The sequence below is a fragment of the Cricetulus griseus genome (genome assembly GCF_003668045.3).
Source record: "Cricetulus griseus strain 17A/GY chromosome 1 unlocalized genomic scaffold, alternate assembly CriGri-PICRH-1.0 chr1_0, whole genome shotgun sequence".
In the NCBI taxonomy this organism is placed as follows: Eukaryota; Metazoa; Chordata; class Mammalia; order Rodentia; family Cricetidae; genus Cricetulus; species Cricetulus griseus.
The window spans coordinates 168,536,986-168,552,344 of NW_023276806.1; the positions used below are offsets into that span (position 1 = coordinate 168,536,986).

Here is a 15,359-nt window from a genome sequence, read left to right on the forward strand (position 1 = left end):
CTAGACTCCTTGCTGATTCTAGCAGAGGGGGACAGCAGGACCCTGGCAATTATTATACTTGCAGAGACAAAGAAGGACCAGGCAACTAGTGCCCATCCTTTTAGCTGAGTGGGTTAGGAGACAGATGTTAGAATGGCTTGGGGTGGGGGTGGGGGCAAGAGAAGTGGTAATCTGTTTTGTTGGCTTTACGTGGGGCTTCCCCAGATCTACCCAGCGTCACGCCGGCCCAGCCCTGCGCACTGGGAGGACGCAGCGGGCAGCCGCATTGGCCTCTGCGTCATGGGGTGGTGGGGAGGAGAGGCGGCTCCCAGCCTGCAGACCTGGCTCGATCCTTGGCGCCGGGTCCCCGCCCGCAAGCACCTCCTCTCCCCCCGCAGCCTGTCGGGGGGCCACAGCACAGGCAAGCTGGGCACGTGGGAGCCTCTGTCACACCCTCACTCATACACACGCGCGCGAGCGCGCGCGCGCGCACACACACACACTCACTCACACACACACACACACACACACACACACACACACACACACACACACACACACAAACACACACACACACACACAGAGAGAGAGACCCACACGCACACAGACATATACATACACACAAACACACCAAAACACACGCACGCACGCACGCGCGCACACACAGGCTCCCCAGGAACCGCGCACCAGCATCCCGTGCCATTTCCCTGGCAGGCACAGGCGCTCACGAGTCTCTTGCTGCAGGACAGCGACTCCCGAAACCAAGCCTGCCCTTGGCAAGCTGTTTCTGCTACCCAGACAGCTCCCCTGTGGCCTCTGGCACCATCTCCTGGATCCGACCATTTCTCGACCTAGGAACGTGGAAACAGTAAGAGGTGCTGGCTAAAAAAGCATCAGAGGTAATGTCGCGCTCTGGGGCTGGGGCATCGCCAGGGGTAGGGTGGGGCTGTCTCTTAGCCACCCAGGAGTCAGGCGCCAGGAAGAGCAGCAGGATGCTTGGATGGAGCTCCAGAAAGACTCAGCATCGATCCTGGGATGGCAGGAGGAAGGGCAACAGGAAACGTGGAAGGGTAAAGCTGGTTTCTGAGGACATCCTCTGGCTCTGTGTCTTGCACCTGTGCAAACTGGGGCTCCGGTGGTGAGGGTCCAAGGTGGCACTTGTGCGGAGAAGCACGTGGGTCAAAACGTGCATCCACCCTTCCTAACCTGGGTGGAAACTGCCTAGTGCATCCGAGGAAACGGGCTTGTTTCCAAATCAAGTTGGGGTTTGAAGGGCAGGGTTTGACAAGGGGAGGAGGAAACTTGGTGTCAGGGCAGAGATGCACTCCCGAAGTAAATTGGAATCCAGTCCTCATAAGGGTGGGAGGTAAGGCGGGAGAGCAGCAAGCCTCCTTCCTGGGGGCTTGAGGATCATTTGCCACAGTAGCACAGTCTATCAAGGCAGTGTATTCGTGACCCGGATTCAATTCTTTCCCGCTGGAGGCATCCTGTGATGGGCTGTCCGAAAACCGGCTTTTAGGCACGTGGCTGCTGAAGAAAGCACATCTTCAGGCGCCTCTGCGCATCCTGGAATTGGAAAGTTACAGAGGATAGCGGAAAGGATGGTGGCACTGGGAACTTAAGGAACGGCTGGGGAAGGACTGGGCATCCTTAAGCCTTCTACGTAGTTCATCCACTTGGCTGGTCTGTGTGTGACAGCGCAGAAAAAATTGGATATATAGGAATGTTGTACACTGGAGTGAAAGCTGTACACTGTTAACTTGAGCGCCACAGTCTTAAGCGAAGGAATGAATATGAATCCCTTTAGGGATACTTGGTGGGGATGTGGTGGGGGTGGCAAGAGAGACCCCTCTTTCAAGGGCTCCAAGGGAGGGATGCTTTTTTTTCTTTTCTCCAGTGAGCTAGCGGCCTTGAAAGTGCTCTTTAACATAGCTAATCTGGCTTCTCTTCTCTCATCCTCCACCCTAGTGGAGAAAGGCTGGAGTAAGATTGGGCGGGGCCTAGAGGCTAGCGTGGTGACGTCTAAGTGTTTGGGTGCTTATGCAAATAAGACTGTAGCCGTTGCCTTGGGTCCATCCTGCCTGTCTCTTCAGATCTTAAAGGTATCCCCATTCCTAGGTCTGAATTCTTTTTGCATACCTGAGGCTGGCTGGGGGTGGGGGTGGGGGGAAGAAGGCTTTGCTTTGGGTGCTCCATTTAGGCTTCTTTTAGCCTTTTCTGTAAAAGGTATTTTATAACTGCCAGTGCTTGGTTGCTTTCTGGAAAGCCAGGATCAGAGCAGTTCCATTAAGCTTCAAACGCTGAAGGCCCCACTTCATAATTACGTCTTATTAAATACAGACCTAATTGCATCCTTCTCAACTTTCTTAACCTAGAGTTGTTTAGGCAGTTTATAAATATTTGGTGTAATGAGGTTTTTTTTTTTTTGTTCATAGACAATATGTGTATTTCTCTCACAGTAACTCAAATGATTTTTGTATTATCCTACCAAGTTTAAAAGTAAATTAACAACAACAAAAAAAGAAAAGTAAATTAACTGACCCTCCAAGTGAAACTTTGAGTGCATTCCTGTTGTGTTGTTGGGAGAGAAGAATTAACAAATTTTGAAAGGAAGTTAGTATCTCCGTGTTTATTACACACTACCTAGTTGGCTTAAGAATCATTGTAAAATTCCGATATCTATAACCCAAGTTGTGGCTTTTAATGGGGTTTAAAAGGTTTCTTATACACGTTTCTGGGAGACAGGTATTTTGCCATCTAGTTAGGGAGTTTTAAAATTAGGTGATCTAGCTTTCTGGAGATAGGCAGGAGGCCTTTTTATAAATTATTGGAACATCTAAAAATAAATCAAAATAGATATTACAACCTGAGCTTTATAGTTATAATCACACACTTACCCAGTCTTAGCATGTGCTTGTTAAAAGATGTTTCTGTCTTAAAAAGGTACAAAATAGGAGATACTTCAATGTTTATTTAGACTCTGGTGTTATATGCAGCCAGTTTAAAAACATTGTCTCCTTAGAATGGCAAAACTAAAAGAGTTCCTCCCCCCCCCCCCCGTGGTTATTACAATCTCTAGTTTTGGTTTTTTTCTTCATTTATCATCCAACTTTTTTTGAATATTATGTTAATTCTTTACCACTACATATGCATGACTGGATATAATAATATATTAATATGCAGACTTGACTTTGAAGTGATTTCTGAGCAGATGGCATTATTAAAAAAAAAAAAAAAAACTCCATAGGCATAGTGCAATGCATGGAAGATATCCAGTTTTCTATGGCTAGAATCTTTTGACTTAGTCTTGGTTTATTAACAACATTACTCTTTTGCTGGTATTTAGTAGTTCTTCATGAACTTCTTATGCTTAAATGTCAGCTGTGATCAGTCATTATTATTCTTTCTGAGAATTACCCACCCTGAAGATAGGGATGCAGCATAGTTTTAAATAAACATTTATCACTTGATGTAGGAAAGAGAGAAATGCTTTAGCCTTGATGGCCAGGTTACTTACTATCCATTGAGATTAATCCACAAAGCTGTCCCTTAGTGGGACTGAATGTTATTTCTGAGTAGAATGCTGATCATGGAAGCTTTCTCATGCATCAGACTGGAAAAGATCACAAAGATGACTCAGTGAATGGAAGGAGGCACAACCACTCTCAGATGGTGTGTATGGTTGTGGAGACGAGAGAGCTTTATACAGAACAACTTGATAGTACTTATCAGAATTATAAAAGTACTTTTGATCTATCAGTTTCACCATCAGGAATTTATTCTGTAGTGTCATAAATGTAAGAGATGCAAAACAATTGGTTGGGGTTTTCTAATACAAATGATCAGATACAACTTATGTGTATAAACACAAGGAATGCTGTATGGCTATTAAAATAATTCTGGAATGTTAAGATCAAAGTGTTTTTGATTTTTAACATCAAAAGCAAAAGAAACACAGACTCAGAATGAAATAGTTGTATGAAAATAAATAGGTTGGGGGAGAAAACTTTGTAAAAGTGAAAAGATCAAACAACAGCCCTTTGCTGAATAGTATTCAGGCACCAATATATCAAGTTAATGAACTACAAAATCAAAGAATATTTAGCCTTTTGACTTGTTGTTTTCAAATTTATAAGGGATTTACTCTTTCAATAATTTTTCATCATTTGTTTTATTTTTGAGATAATACAGTTCCCCTTTTCTTTCTTTCCTCAAACCTTGCCATATAGACTTCTTTGCTCTCTTTCAAATTCATAGCCTTATTTCTTTCATTAACTACTGTTACATATATGCATAACAGTCTATACAATGTTCCTTGAATGTATGTTTTCATGACTCACTATTGAGTTTGGTATCAGATAAACAAATGATGAGGTCTCCCCTGGGGAAGACTGTTCCTTTAGCTCCACTTTTAGCATTCCTTAGTTGCCTGCAGTTTTTTGTGTAGTATTGAGATCCTTTGGGATTTTATTTTATTTTCTCTTTGCAGCAGAGAACATTAAGGAGAATGACTTTAGATAAAAATTAAAAGCTGTGGAGCTTAGTCCCAATGAATACATCTACAAAACTCTCCTCTACCCAGGGCTCAGGGAACTTTGAGGAAGAAGGGGAAGAAAAAGTACAAAAGCCAGAGTTTGAGGGAGTTTTCTGTGAGACTGTGTCTCCTAGTAATATCAGAAGCTACACCCACGAAGTCTAACCTACATGACTGTCTAAACATGAGTTAAAAAGGGCACAACAATAGACAGTAAAGTGGTTGGGGAAAGCCCATAAGGCTCAATTTTTTTTATCATAAAATTGTATGAGAGGAAAGTTAAGATATAATTTATTAACCATTTCCCTTGCAGTTTAATTTATAGTAGACTTAGTTGAGTTGCTAAATTTATCTGGGCATATAAAGACATAAAAATGAACAAAAAAGCACTTTTTAAAAAAAATCAGTGAATACATAAAAGATTTTTACTTTATGAGATACTTACAATGACAACTTTCTTGCCACTGTTAACCTCTTTAAAAGACTATCCTACAAAATCATTCTCAAAACACTGACTTTGCTTTAATCACAGTTCAGAACCATTCCAGCATGCAAAAAAAAAAAAAAAATACCTGGGCCTCCTTTTCATGACCAAAGCCATTTCACTCCATTTCCAGAATGTTTTGTAATAGAAGCATGCAGTAAACTCAGCCCCTTCCACCAGCATAGTAGTCTTCATTCTCACTCAAGTTTTTAATGTGTTATCAGTAGGTTGCTCCATGGCCTGGGTGCATCAGAATTGAACCATTCACCCACTGGATGACATCTGGGTTATTTCCAATCTGGATTTATTGTGAGAGAAGTTGCTAGGGAGATTCCTGCATAGGTTCTTATGGAACACACCTTTGCATTTATCTGGGGCTTGTGTTTAGGAATGTAATTGCTAAGTTATATAGTAAACATGCTCAATGTGAAAGCAGTTTCCATAAGAGAAACCGCCTGTTTCCTGGAGTAGGGGCCATAGATTACATTCTCAAGAAGGATAAATGAGTGGTGTAGTTTTGATTCATCCTCCAGAGAATTTAGACATTCTGGTGGGTATGTGGTAGCATTTCACTGTGGCTTTGTTTCCCTAATTGAAGTTAATATTGATTTTATTTTTTTACTTTTTTTACTTTTTTGGGGGGTTTCTGAGACAGGATTTCTCCATGGCTTTGAAGCCTGTCCTGGAACTAACTCTTGTAGACCAGGCTAGTCTCCAATTCACATAGATCCGCAGCCTCCCGAGTACTGGGATTAAAGGCCTGCACCACCACCCACCCGGCAACATTGAATCTTATCTAGAGTGTTTGTCATCCACATGTATCCACATAACATTCAGTGGAGTGTTCCTCTAGGTTTTTCACTTATTTGTACTTTATATTTTTATTTGTTATTTATTTATTCATTTATTTATACTACTTTTAATTTTTTTTTTTTGAGACACAGTTTCTCTGTGTACCAGTCCTAGCTAACCTGGAACTTACTTTGTAGACCAGGCTGGCGTTGAACTCACAGAGGTCCTCCTGCCTCTGCCTCCCAAGTGCTGGGATTAAAGGTGTGCACCACCACCTCCCTGTTTGTATTTTTAAAGGATGAGTTTAAGGATCTTTATATACCTGTAGTTCTAAACTTTTGCTCATTGTGTGATCTTCGAACATTTTCTCTAGTTGGGACCAAATTCAAGGCTTTCCTCTTGTTAGGTAAGTACTTTATCCTTACATAACAACCAACATGTTTTTTAGTCTTCTGCTTGTTTCTCTCCTTCCCTTTCTTAATTAAATTAAAAATATGAAATAATGCAATTACATCGTTTTCCTGTCTTACTCCCAACCTCTCCCATGTTGCCTCTTCACACATTAAATTTATGGCCTCCTTTTGATTATTATTATTTTATATGTTTATGCATACAAATGCATAAACATATAAATACAACTGGCTGAGTTCATTGTATGTATATCAGTTCAGGACTCATCACTTACTGTTAGATAACCAATAAAGGGTCACATCCCTTGTAGAGGCTAATTTTTGCCTCTCTACTTAGCCATTAGTTATTTGATAAAGGTGAGATACACTTCCTTGAGATTTCTTCCTGGATGAAACTTCCCAGTCATTTCGACGAGACACAATCTCATAGCAGATTTCCTAGTCTGGCTCATACAACCTTTCAGCCCACTTTTCTCCAATATTCCCCGAGTCATAGGTGCAGGAGTCATGTTGTAGATGTGCCTTTTTGGGTGGATGCCACAGAATCTATTGATTTATGCACCAGTTGTGGCTGGTTTTTTATTGTTTGTTTTCATCTTCTTAATAAGTCTTTTCATAGTGGAAAAGTACATTTTGAAGCATGGCTTATTGACTTTTGTTTTGATGTCACATCTGAGAGATCTCCTTTCTTAGCACTAGGTCTCAAAGACTTTTCCTGGTTTTGTGTTTTATATTCAAGTCTATAAACCATTCTGCGTTAGCTGTTTCATAATGTTTTGAACTTAGTTTTGACTAAGGATGTTGAATTGTTTCTAGATTAGCTTATTAAAATAATTCTTATTTTCCTATTGATATTACCTTTGTATTTTATCAGAAAGTCTCTGGGCATATTTTATTTAATTGTATTTTTCTCAATAGAATGTTCTGTTCCATTGACTCACGAATTTATGTTTGTATTAGACCCATTTGGTCTTTATTACTTGTTATTTATATTTTATATTTACATTTATATTTTATTTTTTGTGTTTTCATTTTCAGTGGTACTTTGTGGTTTAATAATTATGGCTTTATATTTTGTTCCATGGACTCTATGTTATGTCCATAATATGTCTTCCTGTGTTTTCTTTTTGTTCACTTTGTTAGCTATAAGGCTTTTTAGGCTGTTTACATTGTGGAAAGTCTTTCTTTTTTCCTCAGTTATGTGTGTGTAATTTTGATGAGTATATTAGTTTAGGCTGGCTGTCATAGTCCTTTAGGATGTGTAAAGCACAACTACAGGCTTTTCTGGCTTTCAAAGTTTCCATGGAGAAATCAGCTGTTATTACCATGGGTTTTCCTTTATATGTGGAATATATGTTATTACCATGTGGTTTTCCTTCAAAACTTTTTGTAGCCTTGAATACAATTCTTTTGCTGTGTATACCATGGAAATTTTATTTTCTAGTCTTGTCTATTTGGTGTTCTGTTTACTTCTGATACTAGCATGTCTTTCCTAAGTTTGTGGAAGTTTTTGTCTATGCTCTTGTTGGCGCTTGTTGAAGATCTGGTCTATGGCATTGTCTTAGGATTCTTCTCCCTCATCTATACTTGTAATTTAAAGGTTTGGTTTTGCATGATGTCTCACATTCCCTGTGTTTTACTTTCCTGTGTTTCCTTACATTTTTCATGTTCCTTGCTTATGTATTCTTGATCTTCTGTGGTAGCCATTTGTAGTAGTACATTACAGGGCCAATCTGTAGTAACACTAACCTGTCTTTAGTAGCCCTACTTTGCAATGCCAATCTGTATTAACCTGTCTTTGTGGGGTTTCAGTTGGATTCAGCTGACTTGCCTGAGAGGGAGTGTGTGGATTGAGAAATGGCAGGTAAAGATACTAAGAAAAAGACAGATATAGAATGGAATCAGCAGGGCAATCCAGTGAATCCTGAACTCAACAAGTTTGTTCTTCAACTTTCTTATATACCCCAACCAAAAAAAGGGGAAAATGGCAAAATACTTCTTTATCATGTTACAAAGGAAGAAACAGTCTTTCTTAATTCTCCAAACATTTAGTAACCATGAGTTAGACTAAATCACTTGTTATCTGGCCTTGAGGATTAAGAGTACCCACACCTCAGACCAAGTCTTATTATTTAGAGAAGACATCCAAAACTAAAACCAAACATTCTACAGTAGCCACTCATTAGGCCCTTAGGTGTTACGAGTTTAATCTTGGGAGAGTAAGGATAGTTTTGAACTCTTTGACCACAAACCAAGATGAAACAGAGCCATTTTTAAGGGCCCCAACAATCTTCTATTTATCTTTGAGTCCTGACAGTCTTGATTTTTTTCCCCACCACCTATAAGGTTTTTCTTTGCATTTTGTAGTTGGATTATTATGTTTTACAAATCCATCTTTTCATCTTGAGCCTTTCTCAATATTTTATTTCCTTATTCTATTTACTTATTGAAATAGAAATTCTCAAATTCCTGGATTGTCTTTCTCATTTCCATTAACCTTATGTTTGTGTTGTCTTGGGCATCACTCCAGCATTTATTCCAGTTAAGCTCCTTCTCCTTAATTTCACTGAAGTGATTGTTTATGTCTTCTTTGAATTCTTTGATGGAGCTTTTGATTATTCTTTTAAAATTTGGTGTCCTGGGGTTTATCTAGGTATTGGCAACCATTTCCTATTGACAACCATTTCTACATGACTGATAGGTTTTGGACACAAGGTACTGGCTAGATCTTCCCTATTGTTAGTGTTTTTGTGACATGATCTATGTATGTAGACTTTGTTAGATCTGAGTTTGTTTTTGATGAAGCAGGTTGGGAAAGAAGAGATGTGGGGGATGGGTTGGGTCTAGAAGTTGGAAATGGCTTTGGAATGAGGTCAGATGGATAGAAGGGCTGGGCTATTAGTGTATAGGATGATACTCTCGGTTTAAGACAGGAGTGTGAGGCAGACCTGGCTAGGGGAAAAGATTGAACATGGTATGGGAAAGGCCTGTTTGTTGGGGAATAGGTAGAGAGGGTCCTGGCAGAAGTGTAGAGATGCTTGTGATGCAGGTAGGGAAGGACAGACTGTCTGCATGTGGGACTCTGACCAGATTGTGAGGGTTGGAAAGAATGTGTACGTAGGGAGGGTAAAGGAATCACACCAGGACAGATGCTGTAGAAAGAAGTGGGGAGGGGATGTTTGTCTTGTTTGAAGCAGTTAGAAGGGACCAGTTTTTGGTGGCAGGTAGGGTGGGTCCTGACATAATCCTAAACATGGCTTTCCATCTAGACATGGGTGGCCAGATTAGGCTTGGGATTTGTTTTTTGGGACCTGGGATAACTCTGGTGGGTTGTTGAGATTGCACATTTGGATAAAGTCAGGGAAACTCACCAGGATAGACACTGAGGAAGGAAGTAGGAGATCTGGGTCTGCCATACCTTTCCCCCCCTTTTAACCTTTGATTCTTCAAACACTTCAAGACCAATTTGCTCTGCCCCAAATATCCTTGAATATGTGTCATTCATCCAGACTCTGGTTCAATTAGCAGAGGCTACACTCTTTTTTCCTCCATTTTTTAATTTAAATTAGAAACAAGATTGTTTTACATGTCAATCCCAGTTCCGTCTCCCTCGCATGCGCCGGGCCCCCCCCCCCCCCCCCCCCCCCCCCCCCGCCACTAACACCCTACCTATCCCATACCCTTTCTCCTCCCCAGGGAGGGTGAGGCCTTCCATAGGGGGTCTTCTGAGTATGCCATATCCTTTGGGACAGGGCCTGGGCCCACTCCTGTGTGTCTAGGATAAGGAAGTATCCCTCTATGTGGGATGGGCTCCCAAGCCCATTCCTATGCTAGGGATAAGTACTGATCTACTTCAAGAGACCCCATAGATTTCTGAGGTCTCCTCACTGACACCCAAGTTCATGGGGTCTAGATCAGTCCCATGCTGGTTTCCCAGCTGTCAGTCTGGGGACCAAGAGCTCCCCCTTGTTCAAGTCAGCTGTTTGTGGGTTTCACCAGCCTGGTCTGAATCCTTTGCTCAAACTTCCTCCTTCTCTGCAACTGGATTCGAGTTCAGTTCAGTGTTTAGCTGTGGGATTCTGCTTCTACTTCCATCAACTGCTCGATGAAGGCTCTAGGATGGCATATAAGTTAGTCATCAATCTCTTTATCAGGGGAGGATATTTAAGGTAGCCTCTCCTCTGTTCTCTGTTGCTTAGATTGTTAGTTGGTATCATCCTTGTAGATCCTCAAACATTTCCCTAGTGCCTGAATTCTCTTTAAACCTATAATAGCTCCTTCTATTATGATGTTTCTCACTCTTTGTTTTTTTTGTTTTTTTTTTTGTTTTGTTTTGTTTTTTTTTTTTTTTGAGGCAGGGTTTTTCTATGGCTTTGGAGACTGTCCTTGAACTCACTCTTGTAGACTAGGCTGGTCTCGAACTCACAGAGATCCACCTGCCTCTGCCTCCCAAGTGCTTGGATTAAAGAATTAAAGGTGTGCACCACCACTTCCTGGTATTATGGTATCTCTTATCTTGCTCTCCTCTATTCTTGCCTCAACTCAACCTTCCTGCTCCCTTATGTCCTCCTTACCCTTCCTCTTCTCCCCTTCTCATTCTCCTAGCCCCCTTTCCCCTCCCCCATGCTCCCAATATGCTCAGGAGATCTTGTCCCTTTCTGCTTTTCCAGGGGACCATGTATGTCTCTCTTAGAGTCCGGAGGCTATAGTCTTAGGAAAAAAAACAAATCAAAACAAAACTGTCCTGTCTCTTCTCTCAGAAGCTAAAAATTGCCATTAGCTCCAGGGATAAGAGTAGGAATGTATGTGCCTAATTCCTCTATCCATGCTGTGATTTGTTCAGGCTTGGCTTTTCACTGGTTTTTGGAAAGTTGTCCTAATTATTATGAGCTCTTATGTGCAGCTGCCCTGCTGTTTCCAGAAGACAATGTTTTCTTGTCACCATCCACTGCCTCTGGCTGTTAGACTCTTTCTCACCCCTCTTCTCTAATTATCCATGAGAATTGGGAGGCAGAGTGCAGTATATATGTTCTCTTTAGGGCTGAGTGTTCTGAGGTCTCTAATTCTTTGCATCTGGGCCAGTTGTGGTTTTCTGTGTCAGTCACTACGTATTGCATATAGAAGCTTGCCAGATGAGGATTGTAGGATACATTGATCTATTGGTATAATGTTAAGTTACTAGGAGAATACCTTTAATATTACATCCATTTAGTAGAGTCACATTAGTAGATCCTCATCCCCCCACCACCACAGGGCGCTCTATCCATAGAGTTTTGGCTTGATTATGGTGCAAAATATGGGTTTCTTCCTGAGAAATGGAACTTAAAACCAATCTGAAAGTAGTTTACGTGATTTTTGTGCCACTATTGTCCCAGTGGGCATTTCTTGTCAGGTTTGTCACCATTTTAGCTCACAGGATTCACAGCAGGGCATGATTAGTGGTTATTTTCCCCTTGAATAGTGTGAATTCCAAGCTCTGTGGAAGCTAACTAGTAGGGATAAAGCTTCCAGGTGTATGATTTTAGTGTTTGGTATATTCTATAGTAGGATCTAATTGCCAAGTTCTGGCAGGGTGGTGTGGTGGTGAGATGGTGGTGGTGGTGGTGGTGGTGGTGGTGGTGGTGGTAATCTGGAGCAACAGTATTAGTTTGTAATGTTTGGGGGATGGTCTAAGAGACCTCACAAGCTAACAACTCCAAATAGGAAATCCATTACTGGCACTGGCCTCTTCATTTGTTGGATTTGTCTGATTCATTGTTACCCAGTTGTGGGGTAACTCTGTTTTAATTATTTTTATATATGGGTATGAAGCTTTTTATAATAGTTTTAGAAATGGTATTTAATACTATATCCCACTCCAGGCCTCGTCGTTTACCCTGTCCCCCTTTCCCCATCCAATTTACCACTCCATGTTCCATGGTTCTCCTGTAATCCTTTATACCAACATACCACCTCCACTCCATTAAAAGCCCTACCCAATGACCTCTTAGTGACTATGCTGACTATTATTTCATGGCATGACCGTAGTAGTTTAATTATTCACTCACTTAAGCACATATGTATTGGATTAAGGTCTCTTTATTTCCAAGCACAGCCGGGTGAAGCACAGGCCAGAGCTAGGTTAAGAACCCAGCCAGCGCAGCCAGAACAAAGAGAGAGCCCCGTCCCCACGTGCAGTCCTTTAAGAAGCCCCCTTTACGTCATCCCGGCTTTCCTTCACCCCGCCCTTATGGGCGAGTCCCCAGGTCCACCTGGTACCTGCCCCAGGACTATTGGGCGGGGCTAGGGTGACTCCCTACACATATGTGTGATTTCTGACTTGGTTTCTAATGTGGGTAAATAATTTCTATTAGCATTTTACGTATGTTTTGTAAAGTTTTTATTTCTCTGGTATGTACAACTTCCTGAACTCAGTGCTCACTGCTAGGTTCAGACATATTTGAATAGTTTTATTCATATTACATATACCCTTTTATGCTATCATCTATAATGTGTAATATGGTCAAGTTTCTTCACAAATTCACCAGCATTTAATTCTAATACTTCTTAATATTGAGTTACTCTAATAGTGTATATATTTAGTGAAGTATAGATTATGATTTTGGGATTGTCACTTATAAAATATATTCCCCACCTTTTGATGTGTCATTTGGCTATCTTTTTGCTTAATGCAGCAAATATAGCAGTATTAAAAATTACAAAAGAAACTTTAGATTCAAGCCTATCTAAATATAATATTTTATATTATTTGTCAACATCATTTTTTCAGCATTTCATAAATTTCTCATCTGTGTTGCTGCTTGTAATTATTTCACAACATTAGAGCAAACAGCAAATTCTTCTATTTTTCCTGAGCTTTGTAGTAAGGCTCAGCTTTTCTTCAGATAGTTTGTACTTTATATTCTGTTTTAGAATTAGAAAGTACATTTAACTGAATCCAGGATGAATTTCAAATTCAACACTCAGACTAATATTTAAAGAAAACTGTAAAATCTTAACTTGTTAAAATTTAAGATTCCTAATATAGATTTGTGGGTGTTCTAGTACATTATGAGCATAAAGTTTCTGGCAAATGCCAAAGCATTGCCAGTGCTGGCTGGCTTGTTGGAACCATCCCTTGTCATGTGCAGGTAATTTTTTGAGGTCTGTATCTCAGTCCAGTGAAGTCAAACCTGTAGAGCTATGCTTGATATGTCTGTAAGATGAGCATATCTTTGTTTGCAATGTCTCTACAGATTTTCATTATAAGTATTAATTAAAACATATTTCAGAGAGACTGTAATAGTTTGCATCTGAGAACCCCTGAAATATGAGGCAACAAAATTTCCAAAGTATTGATCCAATTCTGCAATGAAAATATTAGTGTGAGCTGGGGAAGAAAAAGAAGAAAATAATATTTTAAAATGTGGGAAGTATATCAAAAATAGGAATCCTATTTACTCATGGCATGAGTGTAAGCTGATGTAGCCATTGTGAAAGCCAGTCTGAAGGTTTCTCAATAAAATTAAGAATAAAATTATAAGACCCAGATATTCCAGTCCTTGAATGACTATCAGGCCACAAAGATACTCGTAAATCCATGTTTATCGCTGCTCTTTTTTTGACCGCATGTGTTCCTTCTTTTGAAAACTTCCCGACTAGTTCATTAGCCTATTTATTTTGGCAGAAGCTTTTTCTTTATCCTTTGCAGTTCTTCACATATTCCGGATAATAGAATCATATTTTCAGTATAGCTGGCGAAGATTTTCTCTCCCTTTCTGGGGACTTCATTCACTGTAGTGCCACTTTTCCTTCTTGTAAAATTTTAATTAACCCTAATTTAATGTTGTTACTTATGCTGTTAGGATTATATTCAGGAAGTTCTTGTCTGTACCTTAGTGCATCTTCTGCTTTCTTCTAGAAATTTCAGATTTTAAATGAAGGTCTTATATCATTAATATTGATTTGATGCAGCATGATTGGAATAGATCTGAATTTATTCTTCTGAAGGTGGATATCCAATTTTGTCAGCACAATTTGTTGAATAGGCTGCATTTTTTCCACCTTCATCAAAAATAATGTGACCATAGCTGTGTGGGTTTATTTCTGGGTCCTCTATTCTGTACCATAGTTTAAGATGTCTATTTTGTTCAAATCAGTGTGGCTTTTGTTGGGAGCCTGCCTCTGACTGGTAAGTCATTTTCAAATATGGCTCAGTGGCTTACTAGTACATTTGCTTGGGCTTACCTTCTGTAGGTTAGAGTTGGTAGCTGGTATTTACAATATAGACAATAGCAGGGGCCAGACTGTTAGAAAGGGTACATCTAGAAGCTATACAGTGACCTGAATGCTAGTTTGTCTCTTGCCTGGTTGAATTAGAGACTCTTGGGTCGTCATATTAGAGCTGAAAAAGGCCTTTGGTACGGTAATACAGCATGTTATAACTGGTACAACAACTGTTCATGAAAATCTAGCTCACATTAGTGAACCAATGACTCATACACACTTAAAACTCTTGGTTTGAAGTCAGTAGGTTTTGAAATGACCCGTTGTGAAAAAGAAGAACATAATGTTTAGGAAAAAAAGTCCTGCTGAAATATGAAGTATTTATTCTGGACATGCAACAAATTAATTATAGACTAACACATTCAAAAGTGTGAACATTGTCACATAGTAAAAGCAGACCCTTACTGCACCTTCTCATTGTGATGTTATTTCATTAAGACTTTTTGTTGGGCAAACTTATCATTTTCAGTTTATTAATGTGTTAAGTAATTTGGTCAAGATCACAATATCCCTAAAATTTCAGATGTCCTGTCTTTATAAACTAGTTTTAATATTTGCCAGTGATATATCTCTTCACATGGATATATCAGTTCTTATACGATTCCATTATCATAAAAGAAGAAAGTTTATATGAGAACAAGAAGAGATGAAAAAGTTGAGGGAGGACAGTATCTTTTAGATTATGCAGAACCTATCTAAACACTCCTATCTCTTTCATGATGAAACAATGGCATTTTTACCTATTCCTCACATTGTATTTCCCAATTTTGATACATTATTTTAAATTTCAATTTGCATCTTCTTAATATAATTTCTACTATATATCTATATCTATATGTATATGGAGACAGGGTTCCTCTGTAGCTTTGGAGCCTGTCATGAACTTGCTCTGTAG

General features: G+C 39.9%; 1 protein-coding gene across 3 annotated transcripts in view; it reads left to right on the forward strand.

The window, feature by feature from the left end:
* The first annotated feature begins 522 nt into the window (after nt 1-522).
* Nucleotides 523-15,359, forward strand: part of Slc6a15 (solute carrier family 6 member 15) — a 42,660-nt gene continuing 27,823 nt past the window's right edge. Inside the window, exon 1 of one of the 3 annotated variants that reach the window (XM_027394155.2) lies at nt 523-878. The gene's annotated coding sequence lies outside the window, so the exon portion shown is untranslated. Of the gene's footprint in view, nt 879-1,027; nt 1,050-2,021; nt 2,082-15,359 lie in introns of those variants that run through there. The other 2 variants (XM_027394158.2, XM_027394157.2) reach the window with 2 other exon arrangements.